Source organism: Amia ocellicauda, unplaced genomic scaffold (genome assembly GCF_036373705.1).
Source record: "Amia ocellicauda isolate fAmiCal2 unplaced genomic scaffold, fAmiCal2.hap1 HAP1_SCAFFOLD_32, whole genome shotgun sequence".
NCBI lineage: Eukaryota > Metazoa > Chordata > Actinopteri > Amiiformes > Amiidae > Amia > Amia ocellicauda.
The window spans coordinates 617,343-639,221 of record NW_027102887.1 but is presented as its reverse complement, the minus strand read 5'-3'; the positions used below and the strand labels follow the sequence as shown (position 1 = coordinate 639,221).

General features: G+C 46.8%; 12 non-coding genes and 36 pseudogenes across 12 annotated transcripts; all 48 read right to left on the bottom strand.

Moving 5' to 3' along the window:
* Window positions 1–383: 383 nt before the first annotated feature.
* LOC136730946 (uncharacterized) lies at window positions 384–502 on the bottom strand (annotated as a pseudogene).
* A 224-nt stretch (window positions 503–726) lies between these two features.
* On the bottom strand, window positions 727–845 carry LOC136730561 (5S ribosomal RNA). The gene has a single exon (XR_010809355.1). It is a non-coding gene; the product is annotated as a 5S ribosomal RNA (ribosomal RNA).
* Window positions 846–1,062: 217 nt separating this feature from the next.
* On the bottom strand, window positions 1,063–1,181 carry LOC136730608 (5S ribosomal RNA). Its single transcript, XR_010809401.1, has one exon. It is a non-coding gene; the product is annotated as a 5S ribosomal RNA (ribosomal RNA).
* A 211-nt stretch (window positions 1,182–1,392) lies between these two features.
* Window positions 1,393–1,511, bottom strand: LOC136730889 (uncharacterized; annotated as a pseudogene).
* A 215-nt stretch (window positions 1,512–1,726) lies between these two features.
* LOC136730866 (uncharacterized) lies at window positions 1,727–1,845 on the bottom strand (annotated as a pseudogene).
* A 223-nt stretch (window positions 1,846–2,068) lies between these two features.
* LOC136730560 (5S ribosomal RNA) lies at window positions 2,069–2,187 on the bottom strand. The gene has a single exon (XR_010809354.1). It is a non-coding gene; the product is annotated as a 5S ribosomal RNA (ribosomal RNA).
* Window positions 2,188–2,404: 217 nt separating this feature from the next.
* LOC136730671 (uncharacterized) lies at window positions 2,405–2,523 on the bottom strand (annotated as a pseudogene).
* A 211-nt stretch (window positions 2,524–2,734) lies between these two features.
* LOC136730888 (uncharacterized) lies at window positions 2,735–2,853 on the bottom strand (annotated as a pseudogene).
* A 215-nt stretch (window positions 2,854–3,068) lies between these two features.
* Window positions 3,069–3,187, bottom strand: LOC136730865 (uncharacterized; annotated as a pseudogene).
* A 565-nt stretch (window positions 3,188–3,752) lies between these two features.
* On the bottom strand, window positions 3,753–3,871 carry LOC136730870 (uncharacterized; annotated as a pseudogene).
* Window positions 3,872–4,091: 220 nt separating this feature from the next.
* Window positions 4,092–4,210, bottom strand: LOC136730679 (uncharacterized; annotated as a pseudogene).
* A 215-nt stretch (window positions 4,211–4,425) lies between these two features.
* On the bottom strand, window positions 4,426–4,544 carry LOC136730887 (uncharacterized; annotated as a pseudogene).
* A 215-nt stretch (window positions 4,545–4,759) lies between these two features.
* On the bottom strand, window positions 4,760–4,878 carry LOC136730864 (uncharacterized; annotated as a pseudogene).
* Window positions 4,879–5,443: 565 nt separating this feature from the next.
* On the bottom strand, window positions 5,444–5,562 carry LOC136730869 (uncharacterized; annotated as a pseudogene).
* A 220-nt stretch (window positions 5,563–5,782) lies between these two features.
* Window positions 5,783–5,901, bottom strand: LOC136730678 (uncharacterized; annotated as a pseudogene).
* Window positions 5,902–6,116: 215 nt separating this feature from the next.
* On the bottom strand, window positions 6,117–6,235 carry LOC136730474 (uncharacterized; annotated as a pseudogene).
* Window positions 6,236–6,453: 218 nt separating this feature from the next.
* LOC136730928 (uncharacterized) lies at window positions 6,454–6,572 on the bottom strand (annotated as a pseudogene).
* A 210-nt stretch (window positions 6,573–6,782) lies between these two features.
* Window positions 6,783–6,901, bottom strand: LOC136730479 (uncharacterized; annotated as a pseudogene).
* A 216-nt stretch (window positions 6,902–7,117) lies between these two features.
* Window positions 7,118–7,236, bottom strand: LOC136730632 (5S ribosomal RNA). The gene has a single exon (XR_010809425.1). It is a non-coding gene; the product is annotated as a 5S ribosomal RNA (ribosomal RNA).
* A 212-nt stretch (window positions 7,237–7,448) lies between these two features.
* LOC136730807 (uncharacterized) lies at window positions 7,449–7,567 on the bottom strand (annotated as a pseudogene).
* Window positions 7,568–7,782: 215 nt separating this feature from the next.
* Window positions 7,783–7,901, bottom strand: LOC136730843 (uncharacterized; annotated as a pseudogene).
* Window positions 7,902–8,111: 210 nt separating this feature from the next.
* Window positions 8,112–8,230, bottom strand: LOC136730961 (uncharacterized; annotated as a pseudogene).
* A 556-nt stretch (window positions 8,231–8,786) lies between these two features.
* On the bottom strand, window positions 8,787–8,904 carry LOC136731060 (5S ribosomal RNA). The gene has a single exon (XR_010809480.1). It is a non-coding gene; the product is annotated as a 5S ribosomal RNA (ribosomal RNA).
* A 225-nt stretch (window positions 8,905–9,129) lies between these two features.
* LOC136730929 (uncharacterized) lies at window positions 9,130–9,248 on the bottom strand (annotated as a pseudogene).
* Window positions 9,249–9,469: 221 nt separating this feature from the next.
* On the bottom strand, window positions 9,470–9,588 carry LOC136730726 (uncharacterized; annotated as a pseudogene).
* Window positions 9,589–9,808: 220 nt separating this feature from the next.
* LOC136730684 (uncharacterized) lies at window positions 9,809–9,927 on the bottom strand (annotated as a pseudogene).
* A 213-nt stretch (window positions 9,928–10,140) lies between these two features.
* LOC136730486 (uncharacterized) lies at window positions 10,141–10,259 on the bottom strand (annotated as a pseudogene).
* Window positions 10,260–10,469: 210 nt separating this feature from the next.
* Window positions 10,470–10,588, bottom strand: LOC136730562 (5S ribosomal RNA). The gene has a single exon (XR_010809356.1). It is a non-coding gene; the product is annotated as a 5S ribosomal RNA (ribosomal RNA).
* Window positions 10,589–11,143: 555 nt separating this feature from the next.
* On the bottom strand, window positions 11,144–11,261 carry LOC136731049 (5S ribosomal RNA). Its single transcript, XR_010809479.1, has one exon. It is a non-coding gene; the product is annotated as a 5S ribosomal RNA (ribosomal RNA).
* A 225-nt stretch (window positions 11,262–11,486) lies between these two features.
* Window positions 11,487–11,605, bottom strand: LOC136730857 (uncharacterized; annotated as a pseudogene).
* Window positions 11,606–11,824: 219 nt separating this feature from the next.
* On the bottom strand, window positions 11,825–11,943 carry LOC136731057 (uncharacterized; annotated as a pseudogene).
* Window positions 11,944–12,168: 225 nt separating this feature from the next.
* Window positions 12,169–12,287, bottom strand: LOC136730681 (uncharacterized; annotated as a pseudogene).
* Window positions 12,288–12,501: 214 nt separating this feature from the next.
* Window positions 12,502–12,620, bottom strand: LOC136731056 (uncharacterized; annotated as a pseudogene).
* Window positions 12,621–12,845: 225 nt separating this feature from the next.
* LOC136730680 (uncharacterized) lies at window positions 12,846–12,964 on the bottom strand (annotated as a pseudogene).
* A 214-nt stretch (window positions 12,965–13,178) lies between these two features.
* On the bottom strand, window positions 13,179–13,297 carry LOC136731055 (uncharacterized; annotated as a pseudogene).
* A 224-nt stretch (window positions 13,298–13,521) lies between these two features.
* On the bottom strand, window positions 13,522–13,640 carry LOC136731058 (uncharacterized; annotated as a pseudogene).
* Window positions 13,641–13,851: 211 nt separating this feature from the next.
* On the bottom strand, window positions 13,852–13,970 carry LOC136730615 (5S ribosomal RNA). Its single transcript, XR_010809408.1, has one exon. It is a non-coding gene; the product is annotated as a 5S ribosomal RNA (ribosomal RNA).
* Window positions 13,971–14,179: 209 nt separating this feature from the next.
* Window positions 14,180–14,298, bottom strand: LOC136730713 (uncharacterized; annotated as a pseudogene).
* A 211-nt stretch (window positions 14,299–14,509) lies between these two features.
* On the bottom strand, window positions 14,510–14,628 carry LOC136730614 (5S ribosomal RNA). Its single transcript, XR_010809407.1, has one exon. It is a non-coding gene; the product is annotated as a 5S ribosomal RNA (ribosomal RNA).
* Window positions 14,629–14,837: 209 nt separating this feature from the next.
* Window positions 14,838–14,956, bottom strand: LOC136730993 (uncharacterized; annotated as a pseudogene).
* Window positions 14,957–15,171: 215 nt separating this feature from the next.
* LOC136730688 (uncharacterized) lies at window positions 15,172–15,290 on the bottom strand (annotated as a pseudogene).
* A 211-nt stretch (window positions 15,291–15,501) lies between these two features.
* LOC136730731 (uncharacterized) lies at window positions 15,502–15,620 on the bottom strand (annotated as a pseudogene).
* Window positions 15,621–15,829: 209 nt separating this feature from the next.
* LOC136730926 (uncharacterized) lies at window positions 15,830–15,948 on the bottom strand (annotated as a pseudogene).
* A 211-nt stretch (window positions 15,949–16,159) lies between these two features.
* LOC136730613 (5S ribosomal RNA) lies at window positions 16,160–16,278 on the bottom strand. The gene has a single exon (XR_010809406.1). It is a non-coding gene; the product is annotated as a 5S ribosomal RNA (ribosomal RNA).
* A 209-nt stretch (window positions 16,279–16,487) lies between these two features.
* LOC136730620 (5S ribosomal RNA) lies at window positions 16,488–16,606 on the bottom strand. The gene has a single exon (XR_010809413.1). It is a non-coding gene; the product is annotated as a 5S ribosomal RNA (ribosomal RNA).
* Window positions 16,607–16,827: 221 nt separating this feature from the next.
* On the bottom strand, window positions 16,828–16,946 carry LOC136730992 (uncharacterized; annotated as a pseudogene).
* Window positions 16,947–17,161: 215 nt separating this feature from the next.
* LOC136730791 (5S ribosomal RNA) lies at window positions 17,162–17,280 on the bottom strand. The gene has a single exon (XR_010809455.1). It is a non-coding gene; the product is annotated as a 5S ribosomal RNA (ribosomal RNA).
* A 215-nt stretch (window positions 17,281–17,495) lies between these two features.
* Window positions 17,496–17,614, bottom strand: LOC136730509 (uncharacterized; annotated as a pseudogene).
* Window positions 17,615–21,879: the final 4,265 nt, after the last annotated feature.

Here is a 21,879-nt window from a genome sequence, read left to right as displayed (position 1 = left end):
ATAACATTGTAATGACTTTCTAGCATGTATGGATGTATGTATGTATGTATATATATATATATATATATGTATGTATGTATGTCCAATTGCTTTGACAATACAAATGAATTGAATTGAGAGGAAGAGAGAGAGAGAGAGAGAGAGAGAGAGAGAGAGAGACAGACAGACAGACAGACAGCTCAGCGATGACATCACGAGCCTCTCTCAGCTGACTGCTATGACATCACAGAGCACGTACATTCCGTTGCTTGTCGTCTGTCAACCACTCAGTCACTGCTAGCCAGACTGTCCCTAAGACAAAGTGTACAATACTTCAATTATATCTCCTCCAGACAGATAAAGAATATTAAGAGCTACGATGAAGTTACCCAGGAGACGTAAAAAGCTTGCATCACCTGGTATTTCCTGGAGGTCACCCATCCAAGTACTGACCAGGCCCTGGCCCGTTTAGCTTCCGAGATCTGACGAGACGGGGTGCGTCCAGGACGGTGTAGCCGCAAGCCGAGAGGCCTGGCTGCATGATGTCTCTTAAAGGCTGGTGGGTATTGACGGAACTTCTAGCAAAAAAAAAAAAAAAAAAAAAAAAAAGAAAAACGGAGGCAAAAATATCAGTGCAGCAAATGGTGTTGAAAGTTGCCGGGTACGTGTACAATACTTCAATTATATCTCCTCCAGACAGAAAGAGAGTATTAAGAGCTACGATAAAGTTACCCAGGAGAAGTAAAAAGCTTGCAGCACCTGGTATTTCCAGGAGGTCACCCATCCAAGTACTGACCAGGCCCTGCCCCGTTTAGCTTCCGAGATCTGACAAGATCGGGCGCATTCAGGACGGTGTGGCCACAAGCCGAGACGCCTGGCTGCATGATGTCTCTTAAAGGTTGGCGGGTATTGACGGAACTTCCAGCAAAAAAAAAAAAGAAAAAAGAAAAATGGTGGGAAACATATCAGTGCAGCAAAGTGTGTTGAAAGTAGCCGGGTACGTGTACAATTCTTTAATTATATCTCCTCCAGACTGAAAGAGAGTATTAAGAGCTACGATGAAGTTACCCAGGGGACGTAAAAAGCTTGCAGCACCTGGTATTTCCAGGAGGTCACCCATTCAAGTACTGTCTAGGCCCTGCCCCATTTAGCTTCCGAGATCTGATGAGATCGGGCGCGTTCAGGACGGTGTGGCCGCAAGCCAAGAGGCCTGGCTGCATGATGTCTCTTAAAGGCTGGCGGGTATTGACGGAACTTCCAGCAAAAAAAAAAATAGAAAAATGGAGGGAAAAATATCAGTGCAGGAAAGGGTGTTGAAAGTAGCCGGGTACATGTACAATTCTTCAATTATATCTCCTCCAGACTGAAAGAGAGTATTAAGAGCTACAATGAAGTTACCCAGGAGACGTAAAAAGCTTGCAGCACCTGGTATTTCCAGGAGGTCACCCATCCAAGTACTGAACAGGCCCTGCCCCGTTTAGCTTCCGGGATCTGATGAGATCGGTCGCGCTCAGGACGGTGTGGTCGCAAGCAAGAGGCCTGGCTGCATGATGTCTCTTAAAGGCTGGAGGGTATTGACGGAACTTCCAGCAAAATAAAAAAGAAAAAAGAAAAATGGAGGGAAAAATATCACTGCAGCAAAGAGTGGTGAAAGTAGCCGGGTACGTGTACAATACTTCAATTATATCTCCTCCAGACAGAAAGAGAGTATTTAGAGCTACGATGAAGTTACCCAAGTGACGATAAAAGCTTGCAGCACCTGGTATTTCCAGGAGGTCACCCGTCCAAGTACTGACCAGGCCCTGCCCCGTTCAGCATCCGAGATCTGACAAGATCGGGCGCGTTCAGGACGGTGTGGCCGCAAGCCGAGAGGCCTGGCTGCATGATGTCTCTTAAAGGCTGGCGGGTATTGACGGAACTTCCAGCAAAAAAAAAAAAAAAAAGAAAAAAAGAAAAACGGAGGGAAAAAAATCAGTGCCGCAAAGGGTGTTGAAAGTAGCCAGGTACGTGTACAATTCTTCAATTAAATCTCCTCCAGACAGAAAGAGAGTATTAAGAGCTACGATAAAGTTACCCAGGAGAAGTAAAAAGCTTGCAGCACCTGGTATTTCCAGGAGGTCACCCATCCAAGTACTGACCAGGCCCTGCCCCGTTTAGCTTCCGAGATCTGACAAGATCGGGCGCATTCAGGACGGTGTGGCCACAAGCCGAGACGCCTGGCTGCATGATGTCTCTTAAAGGTTGGCGGGTATTGACGGAACTTCCAGCAAAAAAAAAAAAGAAAAAAGAAAAATGGTGGGAAACATATCAGTGCAGCAAAGTGTGTTGAAAGTAGCCGGGTACGTGTACAATTCTTTAATTATTTCTCCTCCAGACTGAAAGAGAGTATTAAGAGCTACGATGAAGTTACCCAGGGGACGTAAAAAGCTTGCAGCACCTGGTATTTCCAGGAGGTCACCCATTCAAGTACTGTCTAGGTCCTGCCCCATTTAGCTTCCGAGATCTGATGAGATCGGGCGCGTTCAGGACGGTGTGGCCGCAAGCCAAGAGGCCTGGCTGCATGATGTCTCTTAAAGGCTGGCGGGTATTGACGGAACTTCCAGCAAAAAAAAAAATAGAAAAATGGAGGGAAAAATATCAGTGCAGGAAAGGCTGTTGAAAGTAGCCGGGTACATGTACAATTCTTCAATTATATCTCCTCCAGACTGAAAGAGAGTATTAAGAGCTACAATGAAGTTACCCAGGAGACGTAAAAAGCTTGCAGCACCTGGTATTTCCAGGAGGTCACCCATCCAAGTACTGAACAGGCCCTGCCCCGTTTAGCTTCCGGGATCTGATGAGATCGGTCGCGCTCAGGACGGTGTGGTCGCAAGCAAGAGGCCTGGCTGCATGATGTCTCTTAAAGGCTGGAGGGTATTGACGGAACTTCCAGCAAAATAAAAAAGAAAAAAGAAAAATGGAGGGAAAAATATCACTGCAGCAAAGAGTGGTGAAAGTAGCCGGGTACGTGTACAATACTTCAATTATATCTCCTCCAGACAGAAAGAGAGTATTTAGAGCTACGATGAAGTTACCCAAGTGACGATAAAAGCTTGCAGCACCTGGTATTTCCAGGAGGTCACCCGTCCAAGTACTGACCAGGCCCTGCCCCGTTCAGCATCCGAGATCTGACAAGATCGGGCGCGTTCAGGACGGTGTGGCCGCAAGCCGAGAGGCCTGGCTGCATGATGTCTCTTAAAGGCTGGCGGGTATTGACGGAACTTCCAGCAAAAAAAAAAAAAAAAAGAAAAAAAGAAAAACGGAGGGAAAAAAATCAGTGCCGCAAAGGGTGTTGAAAGTAGCCAGGTACGTGTACAATTCTTCAATTAAATCTCCTCCAGACAGAAAGAGAGTATTAAAAGCTACGACGAAGTTTCCCAGGTGACGAAAAAAGCTTGCAGCGCCTGGAATTTCCAGAAGGTCTCACATTCAAGTAATGACCAGGCCCTGCCCAGTTTAGCTTCCGAGAGCTGACGAGATGGGGCGCGTTCAGGACGTTGTGGCCGCAAGCCAAGACGCCTGGCTGCATGATGTCTCTTAAAGGTTGGCGGGTATTGACGGAACTTCCAGCAGAAAAAATAAATAATAATAAAAATAAAAAAATTGATGGAAAAATATCAGTGCAGCAAAGGGTGTTGACAGTAGCTGGGTACGTGTACAATACTTCAATTATATCTCCTCCAGACAGAAAGAGAGTATTAAGAGCTACGATAAAGTTACCCAGGAGACGTAAAAGCTTGCAGCACCAGGTATTTCCAGGAGGTCTCACATTCAAGTACTGACCAGGTCTTGCCCCGTTTAGCTTCCGAGATCTGATGAGATCGGGCGCGTTCAGGACGGTGTGGCCGCAAACCTAGAGGCCTGGCTGCATGATGTCTCTAAAAGGCTGGCGGGTAATGACGGAACATCCAAGAAAAAAAAATTAAAAAAAAAATAGAAAAATGGAGGGAAAAATATCAGTGCAGCAAAGGGTGTTGACAGTAGCTGGGTACGTGTACAATACTTCAATTATGTCTCCTCCAGACAGAAAGAGAGTATTAAGAGCTACGATGAAGTTACCCAGGAGACAAAAAAGCTTGCAGCACCAGGTATTTCCAGGAGGTCACCCATCCAAGTACTGACCAGGCCCTGCCCCTTTTACCTTCCGAGATCTTACGAGATCGGGCGCATTCAGGACGGTGTGGCCACAAGCCGAGAGGCCTGGCTGCATGATGTCTCTTTAGGCTGTGGGTATTGACGGAACTTCCAGCAAAAAAAAAAAAAAAAAAAGAAAAATGGAGGGAAAAATATCAGTGCAGCAAAGGCTGTTGAAAGTAGCCGGGTACGTGTACAATTCTTCAATAATATCTCCTCCAGACTGAAAGAGAGTATTAAGAGCTACAATGAAGTTACCCAGGAGACGTAAAAAGCTTGCAGCACCTGGTATTTCCAGGAGGTCACCCATCCAAGTACTGAACAGGCCCTGCCCCGTTTAGCTTCCGGGATCTGATGAGATCGGTCGCGCTCAGGACGGTGTGGTCGCAAGCAAGAGGCCTGGCTGCATGATGTCTCTTAAAGGCTGGAGGGTATTGACGGAACTTCCAGCAAAATAAAAAAGAAAAAAGAAAAATGGAGGGAAAAATATCACTGCAGCAAAGAGTGGTGAAAGTAGCCGGGTACGTGTACAATACTTCAATTATATCTCCTCCAGACAGAAAGAGAGTATTTAGAGCTACGATGAAGTTACCCAAGTGACGATAAAAGCTTGCAGCACCTGGTATTTCCAGGAGGTCACCCGTCCAAGTACTGACCAGGCCCTGCCCCGTTCAGCATCCGAGATCTGACAAGATCGGGCGCGTTCAGGACGGTGTGGCCGCAAGCCGAGAGGCCTGGCTGCATGATGTCTCTTAAAGGCTGGCGGGTATTGACGGAACTTCCAGCAAAAAAAAAAAAAAAAAGAAAAAAAGAAAAACGGAGGGAAAAAAATCAGTGCCGCAAAGGGTGTTGAAAGTAGCCAGGTACGTGTACAATTCTTCAATTAAATCTCCTCCAGACAGAAAGAGAGTATTAAAAGCTACGACGAAGTTTCCCAGGTGACGAAAAAAGCTTGCAGCGCCTGGAATTTCCAGAAGGTCTCACATTCAAGTAATGACCAGGCCCTGCCCAGTTTAGCTTCCGAGAGCTGACGAGATGGGGCGCGTTCAGGACGTTGTGGCCGCAAGCCAAGACGCCTGGCTGCATGATGTCTCTTAAAGGTTGGCGGGTATTGACGGAACTTCCAGCAGAAAAAATAAATAATAATAAAAATAAAAAAATTGATGGAAAAATATCAGTGCAGCAAAGGGTGTTGACAGTAGCTGGGTACGTGTACAATACTTCAATTATATCTCCTCCAGACAGAAAGAGAGTATTAAGAGCTACGATAAAGTTACCCAGGAGACGTAAAAGCTTGCAGCACCAGGTATTTCCAGGAGGTCTCACATTCAAGTACTGACCAGGTCTTGCCCCGTTTAGCTTCCGAGATCTGATGAGATCGGGCGCGTTCAGGACGGTGTGGCCGCAAACCTAGAGGCCTGGCTGCATGATGTCTCTAAAAGGCTGGCGGGTAATGACGGAACATCCAAGAAAAAAAAATAAAAAAAAAAATAGAAAAATGGAGGGAAAAATATCAGTGCAGCAAAGGGTGTTGACAGTAGCTGGGTACGTGTACAATACTTCAATTATGTCTCCTCCAGACAGAAAGAGAGTATTAAGAGCTACGATGAAGTTACCCAGGAGACAAAAAAGCTTGCAGCACCAGGTATTTCCAGGAGGTCACCCATCCAAGTACTGACCAGGCCCTGCCCCTTTTACCTTCCGAGATCTTACGAGATCGGGCGCATTCAGGACGGTGTGGCCACAAGCCGAGAGGCCTGGCTGCATGATGTCTCTTTAGGCTGTGGGTATTGACGGAACTTCCAGCAAAAAAAAAAAAAAAAAAAGAAAAATGGAGGGAAAAATATCAGTGCAGCAAAGGCTGTTGAAAGTAGCCGGGTACGTGTACAATTCTTCAATAATATCTCCTCCAGACTGAAAGAGAGTATTAAGAGCTACGATGAAGTTACCCAGGAGACGTAAAAAGCTTGCAGCACCTGATATTTCCAGGAGGTCACCCAACCAAGTTCTGACCAGACCCTGCCCCGTTTAGCTTCCGAGATATGATGAGATCAGGCGTGTTCAGGACAGTGTGGCCGCAAGCCAAGAGACCTGGCTGCATGATGTCTCTTTAGGCTGGCTAGTATTGACGGAACTTCCAGCAAAAAAAAAAAAAAAGAAAATAGAAAAAGGGAGGGAAAAATATCAGTGCAGCAAAGGGTGTTGAAAGTAGCCGGGTACATGTACAATTCTTCAATTATATCTCCTCCAGACAGATAGAGAGTATTAAGAGCTACGATAAAGTTACCCAGGAGACGTAAAAGCTTGCAGCACTAGGTATTTCCAGGCGGTCTCACATTCATGTACTAACCAGGTCCTGCCCCGTTTAGCTTCCGAGATCTGACGAGATCGGGCGCGTTCAGGATGGTGTGGCCGCAAGCCGAGATGCCTGGCTGCATGATGTCTCTTAAAGGCTGGCGGGTATTGACGGAACTGCCAGCAAAAAAAAAAAAGAAAAATAGAGGGAAATATACCAGTGCAGCAAAGGGTGTTGAAAGTAGCCGCGTACGTGTACAATTCTTCAATTATATCTCCTGGAGACAGAAAGAGAGTATTAAGAGCTACGATGCTGTTACCCAGGAGACGTAAAAAGCTTGCAGCACCTGGTATTTCCAGGAGGTCACACATCCATGTACTGACCAGGCCCTGCCCCATTTAGCTTCCGAAATCTGATATGATCGGGCGCGTTCAGGACAGTGTGACTACAAGCCAAGAGACCTGGCTGCATGATGTCTCTTAAAGGCTGGCGGATATTGACGGAACTTCCTGCAAAAAAATAAAATAAAAAGAAAAATGGAGGGAAAAATATCAGTGCAGCAAAGGGTGTTGAAAGTAGCCTAGTACGTGTACAATTCTTCAATTATATCTCCTGGAGACAGAAAGAGAGTATTAAGAGCTACGATGAAGTTACCCAGGAGACGAAAAAGGCTTGCAGCACCTGGTATTTCTAGGAGGTCTCCCATCCAAGTACTGACCAGTCCCTGCCCCGTTTAGCTTCCGAGATCTGACGAGATCGGGCGCATTCAGGACGGTGTGGCCGCAAGCCGAGAGGCCTGGCTGCATGATGTCTCTTAAAGGTTGGCGGGTATTGACGGAATTTCCAGCAAAAAAAAAAAATAGAAAAATGGAGGGAAAAATATCAGTGCAGGAAAGGGTGTTGAAAGTAGCCGGGTACGTGTACAATTCTTCAATTATATCTCCTGCAGACAGAAAGAGAGTATTAAGAGCTACGATGAAGTTACCCAGGAGACGTAAACAGCTTGCAGCACCTGGTATTTCTAGCAGGACTCCCATCCAAGTACTGACCAGGCCCTGCCCCGTTTAGCTTCCGAGAGCTGACGAGATCGGGCGCATTCAGGACGGTGTGGCCACAAGCCGAAAGGCCTGGCTGCATGATGTCTCTTAAAGGTTGGCGGGTATTGACGGAACTTCTAGCAAAAAAAAAAAAAAAAAAAAAAAATGGATGGAAAAATATCAGTGCAGCAAAGGGTGTTGACAGTAGCTGGGTACGTGTACAACACTTCAATTATATCTCCTCCAGACAGATAGAGAGTATTAAGAGCTACGATAAAGTTACCCAGGAGACGTAAAAGCTTGCAGCACCAGGTATTTCCAGGAGGTCTCACATTCATGTACTGACCAGGTCCTGCCCCGTTTAGCTTCCGAGATCTGACGAGATCGGGCGCGTTCAGGATGGTTTGGCCGCAAGCCGAGATGCCTGGCTGCATGATGTCTCTTAAAGGCTGTCGGGTATTGACGGAACTGCCAGCAAAAAAAAAAAAGAAAAATAGAGGGAAAAATACAAGTGCAGCAAAGGGTGTTGAAAGTAGCCGGGTACGTGTACAATTCTTCAATTTTATCTTCTCCAGACAGAAAGAGAGTATTTAGAGCTACGATGAAGTTCCCCAGGAGACGTAAAAAGCTGGCAGCACCTGGTATTTCCAGGAGGTCTCACATTTAAGTACTGACCAGGTCCTGCCCCGTTTAGCTTCCGAGATCTGACAAGATCGGGCGCGTTCAGGACGGTGTGGCCGCAAGCCGAGATGTCTGGCTGCATGATGTCTCTTAAAGGTTGGCGGGTATTGACGGAACTTCCAGCAAAAAAAAAAAAAAAAAAAAAAAAGAAAAATGGATGGAAAAATATCAGTGCAGCAAAGGGTGTTGACAGTAGCTGGGTACGTGTACAATTCTTCATTTAAATCTCCTCCAGACAGAAAGAGAGAATTAAGAGCTACGATAAAGTTACCCAGGACACGTAAAAGCTAGCATCACCAGGTATTTCCAGGAGGTCTCACATTCAAGTACTGACCAGGTCCTGCCCCGTTTAGCTTCCGAGATCTGACGATATCATGCGCATTCAGGACGGTGTGGCCGAAAGCCGAGAGGCCCGGCTGCATGATGTCTCTTTAAGGCTGGCGGGTATTGACGGAACTTCCAGCAAAAAAAAAAAGAAAAAAGAAAAATGGAGGGAAAAATATCAGTGCAGCAAAGGGTTTTGAAAGTAGCCGGGTACGTGTACAATTCTTCAATAATATCTCCTACAGACTGAAAGAGAGTATTAAGAGCTATGATGAAGTTACCCAGGAGACGTAAAAGGCTTGCAGCACCTGGTATTTCCAGGAGGTCACCCATCCAAGTACTGACCAGGCCCTGCCCCGTTAGCTTCCGAGATCTGATGAGATCGGGCGCGTTCAGGACGGTGTGGCCGCAAGCCAAGAGGCCTTGCTGCATGATGTCTCTTAAAGGCTGGCGGGTATTGACGGAACTTCCAGCAAAAAAAAAAAAGAAAAAAAGAAAAAAGAAAAATGGATGGAAAAATATCAGTGCAGCAAAGGGTGTTGACAGTAGCTGGGTACGTGTACAATTCTTCAATTATATCTCCTGGAGACAGAAAGAGAGTATTAAGAGCTACGATGAAGTTACCCAGGAGACGTAAAAAGCTTGCAGCACCTGGTATTTCCAGGAGGTCTCACTTTCATGTACTGACCAGGCCCTGCCCCGTTTAGCTTCCGAGATCTGACGAGATCGGGCGTGTTCAGGACGGTGTGGCCACAAGCCAAGAGGCCGGGCTGCATGATGTCTCTTAAAGGCTGGCGGGTATTGACAGAACTTCCAGCAAAAAATAAAAAATAAATAAATAGAAAAATGGAGGGAAAAATATCAGTGCAGGACATGGTGTTGAAAGTAGCCGGGTACATGTACAATTCTTCAATTATATCTCCTCCAGACTGAATGAGAGTATTAAGAGCTACGCTGAAGTTACCCAGGAGACGTAAAAAGCTTGCAGCACCAGGTATTTCCAGGAGGTCTCCCATCCAAGTACTGACGAGGCCCTGCCCCGTTTAGCTTCCGAGATCTGACGAGATCGGACGCGTTCAGGACGGTGTGGCCGCAAGCCGAGATGTCTGGCTGCATGATGTCTCTTAAAGGCTGGCGGGTATTGACGGAATTTCCAGCAAAAAAAAAAAAAAAAAAAAAAGAAAAATGGATGGAAAAATATCAGTGCAGGAAAGGGTGTTGAAAGTAGCCGGGTACGTGTACAATTCTTCAATTATATCTCCTGGAGACAGAAAGAGAGTATTAAGAGCTACGATGAAGTTACCCAGGAGACGTAAAAGGCTTGCATCACCAGGTATTTCCAGGAGGTCTCCCATCCAAGTACTGACCAGGTCCTGCCCCGTTTAGCTTCCGAGATCGTACGCGATCGGGCGCATTCAGGACGGTGTGGCCGCAAGCCAAGAGGCCTGGCTGCATGATGTCTCTTAAAGGTTGGCGGGTATTGACGGAACTTCCAGCAAAAAAAAAAAAAAAAGAAAAATGGATGGAAAAATATCAGTGCAGCAAAGGGTGTTGACAGTAGCTGGGTACGTGTACAATACTTCAATTATATCTCCTCCAGACAGATAGAGAGTATTAAGAGCTACGATAAAGTTACCCAGGAGACGTAAAAGCTAGCAGCACCAGGTATTTCCAGGAGGTGTCACATTCATGTACTGACCAGGTCCTGCCCCGTTTAGCTTCCAAGATCTGACGAGATCGGGCGAGTTCAGGATGGTGTGGCCGCAAGCCGAGATGCCTGGCTGCATGATGTCTCTTAAAGGTTGGCGGGTATTGACGGAACTTCCAGCAAAAAAAAAAAAGAAAAATAGAGGGAAATATACCAGTGCAGCAAAGGGTGTTGAAAGTAGCCGGGTACGTGTACGATTCTTCAATTATATCTCCTGGAGACAGAAAGAGAGTATTAAGAGCTACGATGAAGTTACCCAGGAGACGTAAAAAGCTTGCAGCACCTGGTATTTCTAGGAGGTCTCCCATCCAAGTACTGACCAGGCCCTGCCCCGTTTAGCTTCCGAGATCTGACGAGATCGGGCGCATTCAGGACGGTATGGCCACAAGCCGAAAGGCCTGGCTGCATAATGTCTCTTAAAGGTTGGCGGGTATTGACGGAACTTCCAGCAAAAAAAAAAAAAAAAAAAAATAGAAAAATGGAGGGAAAAATATCAGTGCAGGAAAGGGTGTTGAAAGTAGCCGGGTACGTGTACAATTCTTCAATTATATCTCCTGCAGACTGAAAGAGAGTATTAAGAGCTACGATAAAGTTACCCAGGAGACGTAAAAGCTTGCAGCACGTGGTATTTCCAGGAGGTCTCACATTCAAGTACTGACCAGGTCCTGCCCCGTTTAGCTTCCGAGATCTGACGATATCATGCGCATTCAGGACGGTGTGGCCGAAAGCCGAGAGGCCCGGCTGCATGATGTCTCTTTAAGGCTGGCGGGTATTGACGGAACTTCCAGCAAAAAAAAAAAGAAAAAAGAAAAATGGAGGGAAAAATATCAGTGCAGCAAAGGGTTTTGAAAGTAGCCGGGTACGTGTACAATTCTTCAATAATATCTCCTACAGACTGAAAGAGAGTATTAAGAGCTATGATGAAGTTACCCAGGAGACGTAAAAGGCTTGCAGCACCTGGTATTTCCAGGAGGTCACCCATCCAAGTACTGACCAGGCCCTGCCCCGTTAGCTTCCGAGATCTGATGAGATCGGGCGCGTTCAGGACGGTGTGGCCGCAAGCCAAGAGGCCTGGCTGCATGATGTCTCTTAAAGGCTGGCGGGTATTGACGGAACTTCCAGCAAAAAAAAAAAAGAAGAAAAGAAAAAAGAAAAATGGATGGAAAAATATCAGTGCAGCAAAGGGTGTTGACAGTAGCTGGGTACGTGTACAATTCTTCAATTATACCTCCTGGAGACAGAAAGAGAGTATTAAGAGCTACGATGAAGTTACCCAGGAGACGTAAAAAGCTTGCAGCACCTGGTATTTCCAGGAGGTCTCACTTTCATGTACTGACCAGGCCCTGCCCCGTTTAGCTTCCGAGATCTGACGAGATCGGGCGCGTTCAGGATGGTGTGGCCGCAAGCCGAGATGCCTGGCTGCATGATGTCTCTTAAAGGCTGGCGGGTATTGACGGAACTTCTAGCAGAAAAAAAAAAAAAAAAAAATGGAAAATGGAGGGAAAAATATCAGTGCAGCAAAGGGTGTTTACAGTAGCTGGGTACGTGTACAATACTTCAATTATATCTCCTCCAGACAGATAGAGAGTATTAAGAGCTACGATAAAGTTACCCAGGAGACGTAAAAGCTTGCAGCACCAGGTATTTCCAGGAGGTGTCACATTCATGTACTGACCAGGTCCTGCCCCGTTTAGCTTCCAAGATCTGACGAGATCGGGCGAGTTCAGGATGGTGTGGCCGCAAGCCGAGATGCCTGGCTGCATGATGTCTCTTAAAGGTTGGCGGGTATTGACGGAACTTCCAGCAAAAAAAAAATATAAAAAAAGAAAAAAGAAAAATGGATGGAAAAATATCAGTGCAGCAAAGGGTGTTGACAGTAGCTGGATACGTGTACAATACTTCAATTATATCTCCTGGAGACAGAAAGAGAGTATTAAGAGCTACGATGAAGTTACCCAGGAGACGTAAAAGGCTTGCAGCACCTGGTATTTCTAGGAGGTCTCCCATCCAAGTAGTGACCAGGCCCTGCCCCGTTTAGCATCCGAGATCTGACGAGATCGGGCGCATTCAGGACGGTGTGGCCGCAAGCCAAGAGGCCTGGCTGCATGATGTCTCTTAAAGGTTGGCGGGTATTGACGGAACTTCCAGCAAAAAAAAAAAAAATAAGAAAAATGGATGGAAAAATATAAGTGCAGCAAAGGGTGTTTACAGTAGCTGGGTACGTGTACAATACTTCAATTATATCTCCTCCAGACAGATAGAGAGTATTAAGAGCTACGATAAAGTTACCCAGGAGACGTAAAAGCTTGCAGCACCAGGTATTTCCAGGAGGTGTCACATTCATGTACTGACCAGGTCCTGCCCCGTTTAGCTTCCAAGATCTGACGAGATCGGGCGAGTTCAGGATGGTGTGGCCGCAAGCCGAGATGCCTGGCTGCATGATGTCTCTTAAAGGTTGGCGGGTATTGACGGAACTTCCAGCAAAAAAAAAATATAAAAAAAGAAAAAAGAAAAATGGATGGAAAAATATCAGTGCAGCAAAGGGTGTTGACAGTAGCTGGATACGTGTACAATACTTCAATTATATCTCCTGGAGACAGAAAGAGAGTATTAAGAGCTACGATGAAGTTACCCAGGAGACGTAAAAGGCTTGCAGCACCTGGTATTTCTAGGAGGTCTCCCATCCAAGTAGTGACCAGGCCCTGCCCCGTTTAGCATCCGAGATCTGACGAGATCGGGCGCATTCAGGACGGTGTGGCCGCAAGCCAAGAGGCCTGGCTGCATGATGTCTCTTAAAGGTTGGCGGGTATTGACGGAACTTCCAGCAAAAAAAAAAAAAATAAGAAAAATGGATGGAAAAATATAAGTGCAGCAAAGGGTGTTTACAGTAGCTGGGTACGTGTACAATACTTCAATTATATCACCTCCAGACAGATAGAGAGTATTAAGAGCTACGATAAAGTTACCCAGGAGACGTAAAAGCTTGCAGCACCAGGTATTTCCAGGAGGTGTCACATTCATGTACTGACCAGGTCCTGCCCCGTTTAGCTTCCAAGATCTGACGAGATCGGGCGAGTTCAGGATGGTGTGGCCGCAAGCCGAGATGCCTGGCTGCATGATGTCTCTTAAAGGTTGGCGGGTATTGACGGAACTTCCAGCAAAAAAAAAATATAAAAAAAGAAAAAAGAAAAATGGATGGAAAAATATCAGTGCAGCAAAGGGTGTTGACAGTAGCTGGATACGTGTACAATACTTCAATTATATCTCCTCCAGACAGAGAGAGAGTATTAAGTGCTACGATAAAGTTACCCAGGAGACGTAAAAGCTTGCAGCACTAGGTATTTCCAGGAGGTCTCACATTCATGTACTGACCAGGTCCTGCCCCGTTTAGCTTCCGAGATCTGATGAGATTGGGCGCGTTCAGGACGGTGTGGCCGCAAGCCGAAATGCCTGGCTGCATGATGTCTCTTAAAGGCTGGCGGGTATTGACGGAACTTCCAGCAAAAAAAAAAAAAGAAAAATAGAGGGAAATATACCAGTGCAGCAAAGCGTGTTGAAAGTAGACGGGTACGTGTACAATTCTTCAATTATATCTCCTGGAGACAGAAAGAGAGTATTAAGAGCTACGATGAAGTTACCCAGGAGACGTAAAAAGCTTGCAGCACCTGGTATTTCTAGGAGGTCTCCCATCCAAGTACTGACCAGGCCCTGCCCCGTTTAGCTTCCGAGATCTGACGAGATCCGGCGCGTTCAGGATGGTGTGGCCGCAAGCCAAGATGCCTGGCTGCATGATGTCTCTTAAAGGCTGGCGGGTATTGACGGAACTGCCAGCAAAAAAAAAAAGAAAAATAGAGGGAAATATACCAGTGCAGCAAAGGGTGTTGAAAGTAGCCGGGTACGTGTACAATTCTTCAATTATATCTCCTGGAGACAGAAAGAGAGTATTAAGAGCTACGATGAAGTTACCCAGGAGACGTAAAAAGCTTGCAGCACCTGGTATTTCCAGGAGGTCTCACATTCAAGTACTGACCAGGCCCTGCCCCGTTTAGCTTCCGAGATCTGACGAGATCAGGCGCGTTCAGGATGGTGTGGCCGCAAGCCGAAATGCCTGGCTGCATGATGTCTCTTAAAGGCTGGCGGGTATTGACGGAACTTCCAGCAAAAAAAAAAAAAGAAAAATAGAGGGAAATATACCAGTGCAGCAAAGGGTGTTGAAAGTAGACGGGTACGTGTACAATTCTTCAATTATATCTCCTGGAGACAGAAAGAGAGTATTAAGAGCTACGATGAAGTTACCCAGGAGACGTAAAAAGCTTGCAGCACCTGGTATTTCTAGGAGGTCTCCCATCCAAGTACTGACCAGGCCCTGCCCCGTTTAGCTTCCGAGATCTGACGAGATCCGGCGCGTTCAGGATGGTGTGGCCGCAAGCCAAGATGCCTGGCTGCATGATGTCTCTTAAAGGCTGGCGGGTATTGACGGAACTGCCAGCAAAAAAAAAAAGAAAAATAGAGGGAAATATACCAGTGCAGCAAAGGGTGTTGAAAGTAGCCGGGTACATGTACAATTCTTCAATTATGTCTTCTCCAGACAGAAAGAGAGTATTAAGAGCTACGATGAAGTTCCCCAGGAGACGTAAAAAGCTGGCAGCACCTGGTATTTCCAGGAGGTCACCCATCCAAGTACTGACCAGGACCTGCCCCGTTTTGCTTTCGAGATCTGACGAGATCGGGCGCGTTCAGGCCGGTGTGGCCTCAAGCCAAGAGGCCTGGCTGCATGATGTCTCTTAAAGGCTGGAGGGTATTGACGGAACTTCCAGCAAAATAAAAAAGAAAAAAGAAAAATGGAGGGAAAAATATCAGTGCAGCAAAGGGTGTTGAAAGTAGCCGGGTACGTGTAGAATTCTTCAATAATATCTCCTCCAGACTGAAAGAGAGTACTAAGAGCTACGATGAAGTTACCCAGGAGACGAAAAAGCTTGCTGCACCTGGTATTTCCAGGAGGTCACCCATCCAAGTACTGACCAGGTCCTGCCCCGTTTAGCTTCCGAGATCTGATGAGATTGGGCGCGTTCAGGACGGTGTGGCCGCAAGCCGAAATGCCTGGCTGCATGATGTCTCTTAAAGGCTGGCGGGTATTGACGGAACTTCCAGCAAAAAAAAAAAAAGAAAAATAGAGGGAAATATACCAGTGCAGCAAAGCGTGTTGAAAGTAGACGGGTACGTGTACAATTCTTCAATTATATCTCCTGGAGACAGAAAGAGAGTATTAAGAGCTACGATGAAGTTACCCAGGAGACGTAAAAAGCTTGCAGCACCTGGTATTTCTAGGAGGTCTCCCATCCAAGTACTGACCAGGCCCTGCCCCGTTTAGCTTCCGAGATCTGACGAGATCCGGCGCGTTCAGGATGGTGTGGCCGCATGCCAAGATGCCTGGCTGCATGATGTCTCTTAAAGGCTGGCGGGTATTGACGGAACTGCCAGCAAAAAAAAAAAGAAAAATAGAGGGAAATATACCAGTGCAGCAAAGGGTGTTGAAAGTAGCCGGGTACGTGTACAATTCTTCAATTATATCTCCTGGAGACAGAAAGAGAGTATTAAGAGCTACGATGAAGTTACCCAGGAGACGTAAAAAGCTTGCAGCACCTGGTATTTCCAGGAGGTCTCACATTCAAGTACTGACCAGGCCCTGCCCCGTTTAGCTTCCGAGATCTGACAAGATCAGGCGCGTTCAGGATGATGTGGCCGCAAGCCGAAAGGCCTGGCTGCATGATGTCTCTTAAAGGCTGGCGGGTATTGACGGAACTTCCAGCAAAAAAAAAAAAAGAAAAATAGAGGGAAATATACCAGTGCAGCAAAGGGTGTTGAAAGTAGACGGGTACGTGTACAATTCTTCAATTATATCTCCTGGAGACAGAAAGAGAGTATTAAGAGCTACGATGAAGTTACCCAGGAGACGTAAAAAGCTTGCAGCACCTGGTATTTCTAGGAGGTCTCCCATCCAAGTACTGACCAGGCCCTGCCCCGTTTAGCTTCCGAGATCTGACGAGATCCGGCGCGTTCAGGATGGTGTGGCCGCAAGCCAAGATGCCTGGCTGCATGATGTCTCTTAAAGGCTGGCGGGTATTGACGGAACTGCCAGCAAAAAAAAAAAGAAAAATAGAGGGAAATATACCAGTGCAGCAAAGGGTGTTGAAAGTAGCCGGGTACGTGTACAATTCTTCAATTATATCTCCTGGAGACAGAAAGAGAGTATTAAGAGCTACGATGAAGTTACCCAGGAGACGTAAAAAGCTTGCAGCACCTGGTATTTCCAGGAGGTCTCACATTCAAGTACTGACCAGGCCCTGCCCCGTTTAGCTTCCGAGATCTGACGAGATCGGGCGCGTTCAGGATGGTGTGGCCGCAAGCCGAGATGTCTGTCTGCATGATGTCTCTTAAAGGCTGGCGGGTATTGACGGAATTTCCAGCAAAAAAAAAAAAAAAAAAAAATAGAAAAATGGAGGGAAAAATATCAGTGCAGGAAAGGGTGTTGAAAGTAGCCGGGTACGTGTACAATTCTTCAATTATGTCTTCTCCAGACAGAAAGAGAGTATTAAGAGCTACGATGAAGTTCCCCAGGAGACGTAAAAAGCTGGCAGCACCTGGTATTTCCAGGAGGTCACCCATCCAAGTACTGACCAGGACCTGCCCCGTTTTGCTTTCGAGATCTGACGAGATCGGGCGCGTTCAGGCCGGTGTGGCCTCAAGCCAAGAGGCCTGGCTGCATGATGTCTCTTAAAGGCTGGAGGGTATTGACGGAACTTCCAGCAAAATAAAAAAGAAAAAAGAAAAATGGAGGGAAAAATATCAGTGCAGCAAAGGGTGTTGAAAGTAGCCGGGTACGTGTAGAATTCTTCAATAATATCTCCTCCAGACTGAAAGAGAGTACTAAGAGCTACGATGAAGTTACCCAGGAGACGAAAAAGCTTGCTGCACCTGGTATTTCCAGGAGGTCACCCATCCAAGTACTGACCAGGCCCTGCCCCGTTTAGCTTCCGAGATCTGACGAGATCGGGCGCGTTCAGGACGGTGTGGCTGCAAGCCAAAAAGCCTGGCTGCATGATGTCTCTTAAAGGCTGGTGGGTATTGACGGAACTTCCAGCAAAAAAAAAATGGATAAAGAAAAATGGAGGGAAAAATATCAGTGCAGCAATGGGTGTTGAAAGTAGCCGGGTATGTGTACAATTCTTCAATTATATCTCCTCCAGACAGAAAGAGAGTATTTAGAGCTACGATAAAGTTACCCAGGAGACGAAATAACTTGCAGCACCTGATATCTCCAGGAGGTCACCCATCCAAGTACTGACGAACCCTTGCCCCGTTTAGCTTCCGAGATCTGATGAGATTGGGCGCGTTCAGGACGGTGTGGCCGCAAGCCAAGAGGCCTGGCTGCATGATGTCTCTTAAAGGCTGACGGGTATTGACGGAACTTCCAGCAAAAAAAAAATGGATAAAGAAAAATGGAGGGAAAAATATCAGTGCAGCAATGGGTGTTGAAAGTAGCCGGGTACGTGTACAATACTTCAATTATATCTCCTCCAGACAGAAAGAGAGTATTAAGAGCTACGATGAACTCACCTAAAGGATTATTAGGAACACCATACTAATACTGTGTTTGACCCTCTTTCGCCTTCAGAACTGCTTTAATTCTACATGGCATTGATTCAACAAGGTGCTGAAAGCATTCTTTAGAAATGTTGGCCCATATTGATAGGATAGCATCTTGCAGTTGATGGAGATTTGTGTGATGCACATCCAGGGCACGAAGCCCCCGTTCCACCACATCCCAAAGATGCTCTATTGGGTTGAGATCTGGTGACTGTGGGGGCCAGTTTAGTACAGTGAACTCATTGTCATGTTCAAGAAACCAATTTGAAATGATTCGACCTTTGTGACATGGTGCATTATCCTGCTGGAAGTAGCCATCAGAGGATGGGTACATGGTGGTCAAAAAGGGATGGACATGGTCAGAAACAATGCTCAGGTAGGCCGTAGCATTTAAACGATGCCCAATTGGCACTAAGGGGCCTAAAGTGTGCCAAGAAGACATCCCCCACACCATTACACCACCACCACCAGCCTGCACAGTGGTAACAAGACATGATGGATCCATGTTCTCATTCTGTTTACGCCAAATTCTGACTCTACCATCTGAATGTCTCACCTCTTTTTCCTATTTGTAGTGGAGATGAGTGGTACCCGGTGGGGTCTTCTGCTGTTGTAGCCCATCCGCCTCAAGGTTGTACGTGTTGTAGCTTCACAAATGCTTTGCTGCATACCTCGTTTGTAACGAGTGGTTATTTCAGTCAAAGTTGCTCTTCTATCAGCTTGAATCAGTCGGCCCATTCTCCTCTGACCTCTAGCATCAACAAGGCATTTTCTCCCACAGGACTGCCGCATACTGGATGTTTTTCCCTTTTCACACCATTCTTTGTAAACCCTAGAAATGGTTGTGCGTGAAAATCCCAGTAACTGAGCAGATTGTGAAATACTCAGACCGGCCCGTCTGGCACCAACAACCATGCCACGCTCAAAATTGCTTAAATCACCTTTCATTCCCATTCAGACATTCAGTTTGGAGTTCAGGAGATTGTCTTGACCAGGACCACACCCCTAAATGCATTGAAGCAACTGCCATGTGATTGGTTGATTAGATAATTGCATTAATGAGAAATTGAACAGGTGTTCCTAATAATCCTTTAGGTGAGTGTATATGTATGTATGTGTATGTATGTCCAATTGCTTTGACAATACAAATGAAATGAATTGAGAGAGAGAGAGAGAGAGAGAGAGAGAGAGAGAGAGAGGAATATGAGCTCCTAAAAAACATTTGTTTTTATACATAAGCGGATTTAATTTGTGATTTACAAATGAATATATAGCACTATAAACATACACAGAAGACATGGAATAGAAATTCAGAAGAAAAAGTATTCAAAAAATAATAATTTTAAGAGAAACACAAAAAGAAGAAAGCAGAGAGACAGTTCAGGAAGAAAAGTCAGAAAAGAAAAGCTGAAGACAAGAATTGGAGGTAAGAGACAAATAATTAAACAAAAAAATATGTATTAATAAAATAAATAAGCATTCTCAGTAGTTGACTCAGCCAATGAAAATGCAGAGCTCCGATTTGAATAGAGTGACAGTAGGAGAGAGCCCAACTGCCACTGAGACTGATAGAAATCTATCGAACAGCAGTCTGACTGCAGAGCTGCCTTTTGAAATCCGATACCCTGAAGACATTCGCTCTGCACAGGCTAAGAAGGACTACAAACAAGCTGTGATGAGAGCATCTCCTGAGACCCTCATCCTAGACTACACCGGTAAAGGAGAAAACAGGGTCAAGAACAATCTACTGTTCTACACCGCCTTTCACAAAACCCTGTGCCAGACATACCCCAATAACAACAAGAGGGGCATTAGCAGAGGCAGGCAGATCTCAGTGCTGGTAGAGAAAGACACAGACAGTGTGATGCTCACTTTTAATGTATACCACAACGGGACCATCATGGTGCAGGGCAGCGAGAGCAGCCTGGACCAATTAGCTCTCGGCTTCCACACCTCAAAGCAGCAGACTGAGGTAGAGAAACAAGAGCCAGAGCCGGCCACCCTGCAGTCTGCCCCCAGCCACACGGAGCCAGACAGTGCCCCATCTCCCACAGACTGCCCCCCTGTCTCCCCAAAACTCTCCAGCAACATTAAAACACTAAAGGAATGCCTATCAGTGCTGGAGCTGGAGTTTGCGGAGTTCAGGGAGCAGACCTTGAGCACCCTGGCCCAGACCTCCTTGTGTGATCAGCTCCGGGATGAGATGCACAGACTAAAGATGCAGCACAAGGCTGAGATCCATGAGCTGAGAGCAGCAGTGAGAGACCTGGAGGAGCAGAGCCAAACCCTGAGGACGGAGCTGCGCAGAGCGAGGGAGGAGCTGACCAGGACACCCCAGCACAGCCAGCTAAGGAGCCTGCAGAGCCAGCTGGAGGAGCTAAGAGAGGAGCTACACATCACTGGAGCACAGAGACTGCACTGCACTGACCCCACAACACCTCCAACCCCTGACGCACCCACTGATCCACCCACACTCCCCACCACTCCTGACACACCCACTATCACCAGACCTGCCACTAATACACAACCCCCTGAAACGCCACTCCCCCAAAACACACCCGCTGCCCCCACCACTCCCGACGCAAACCCGGAGTGGCAGGTCAACGCAGAGGTGGTCATTCTGAGCGAATCCAATGGGAAGTTCCTGGTTGAGAGGCGCCTCTTCCCTGGGCGAAAAGTGAAAAAGCTTTGGTGCTCCACAGCACAGAGAGCCCTGGAGCTGCTCTCCAAGAGGAGGCTTTGCCAAGTCAAACACATCCTCATCCACACCGGCACTAACGACCTGAGTGCCCGCAGGGGCGATGTGGCCTCAGCCCTGAGACAGGTAGCAACGAAAGCCACAGAGGAATTCCCAACTGCCAAAATTTCCATCTCCACACTGCTGCCCCGCACAGACGTGCCCCTGCACATCATCCAGGCCATCAACGCAGAAGTGTCCCGAAGATGTGCCCTCCTCCCCAACGTCCACCTGGCACACCACTGAGACATCCAGCCACATCACCTGTATGACCACGTCCACCTCAACAAGACGGGTGTGAGGATCATCTCAAAGGTCCTCAAGGACACAACCCTGGGCCGAAACCCCACACACCCCCACCTCGAGACCAGGAGCAAACCCCCCAGCCCCCGGCCACATCCCCAGCCACCGGCTCCACCCCAGCCCCAGCCCCTGAGACCCCGCGGCCCCATTCCCCACCCCCCCATCCCCAGAGGGCCCGTCCAGCACAGCAGAGCGGACAGCCGGGGACCAGCACAGCCACACAGCCACGCAGCAGCGGCTTCCAGAGCCTGGAGGCCCGATGCTGCCCAGCTGGCCCAGATAAGGCAACTCCTCAGTGTCATCTGTACCACACTGCTGAGTTAACTGAGCCTCAACACACATATATATGGTTGTGGAGATGGAGAGTAAGAAAAAATGTGATTTAATTATTCTGATATTTTGATGCAAAGATAAAATCTTTGAGTGATTATTATGTATATCCATATATAATTATTAATAGTAATATAATATCAGTTGTAGACCACAAATTAAACTTTCTTATGTAGAAGAGACAAGTATAATAAAATATATTAACATGTCCTTTAAAATAAGCAGTTGGAATATGCAGGGTTTACGCTCCTCAACTTTTGGAATGAAGAGCACAGGCCCTGAACTGATCAACACTGTAAATAGTTCAGATGTTTTCATTCTTGTAGAGACTTGGTGCTGTGCAGATATGTCTATACACTGGATGGATACAATGGATACAGGGAGCTGATTGTGCCCTCCTATAAAAAACCCAAAGTCAGGTGTGGCAGGGCCTCGTGGGGGATTATCGTGTGGTACAGGGAGGAGCTCCGAGCAGCCCTATGCCCAGTACAGAGAGGAGACACACACCTGTGGATGAAAATCAGAAAAGACACCCTACAAAATAACACAGATATATACCTATGTGCAATTTATATGCCACCCGCAGACTCCCCCTACTATAATGAGGAAGGCTTTCATGAGCTTCAAAACGAAATCTGCCACTTCCAGACCCTGGGCTCTGTAC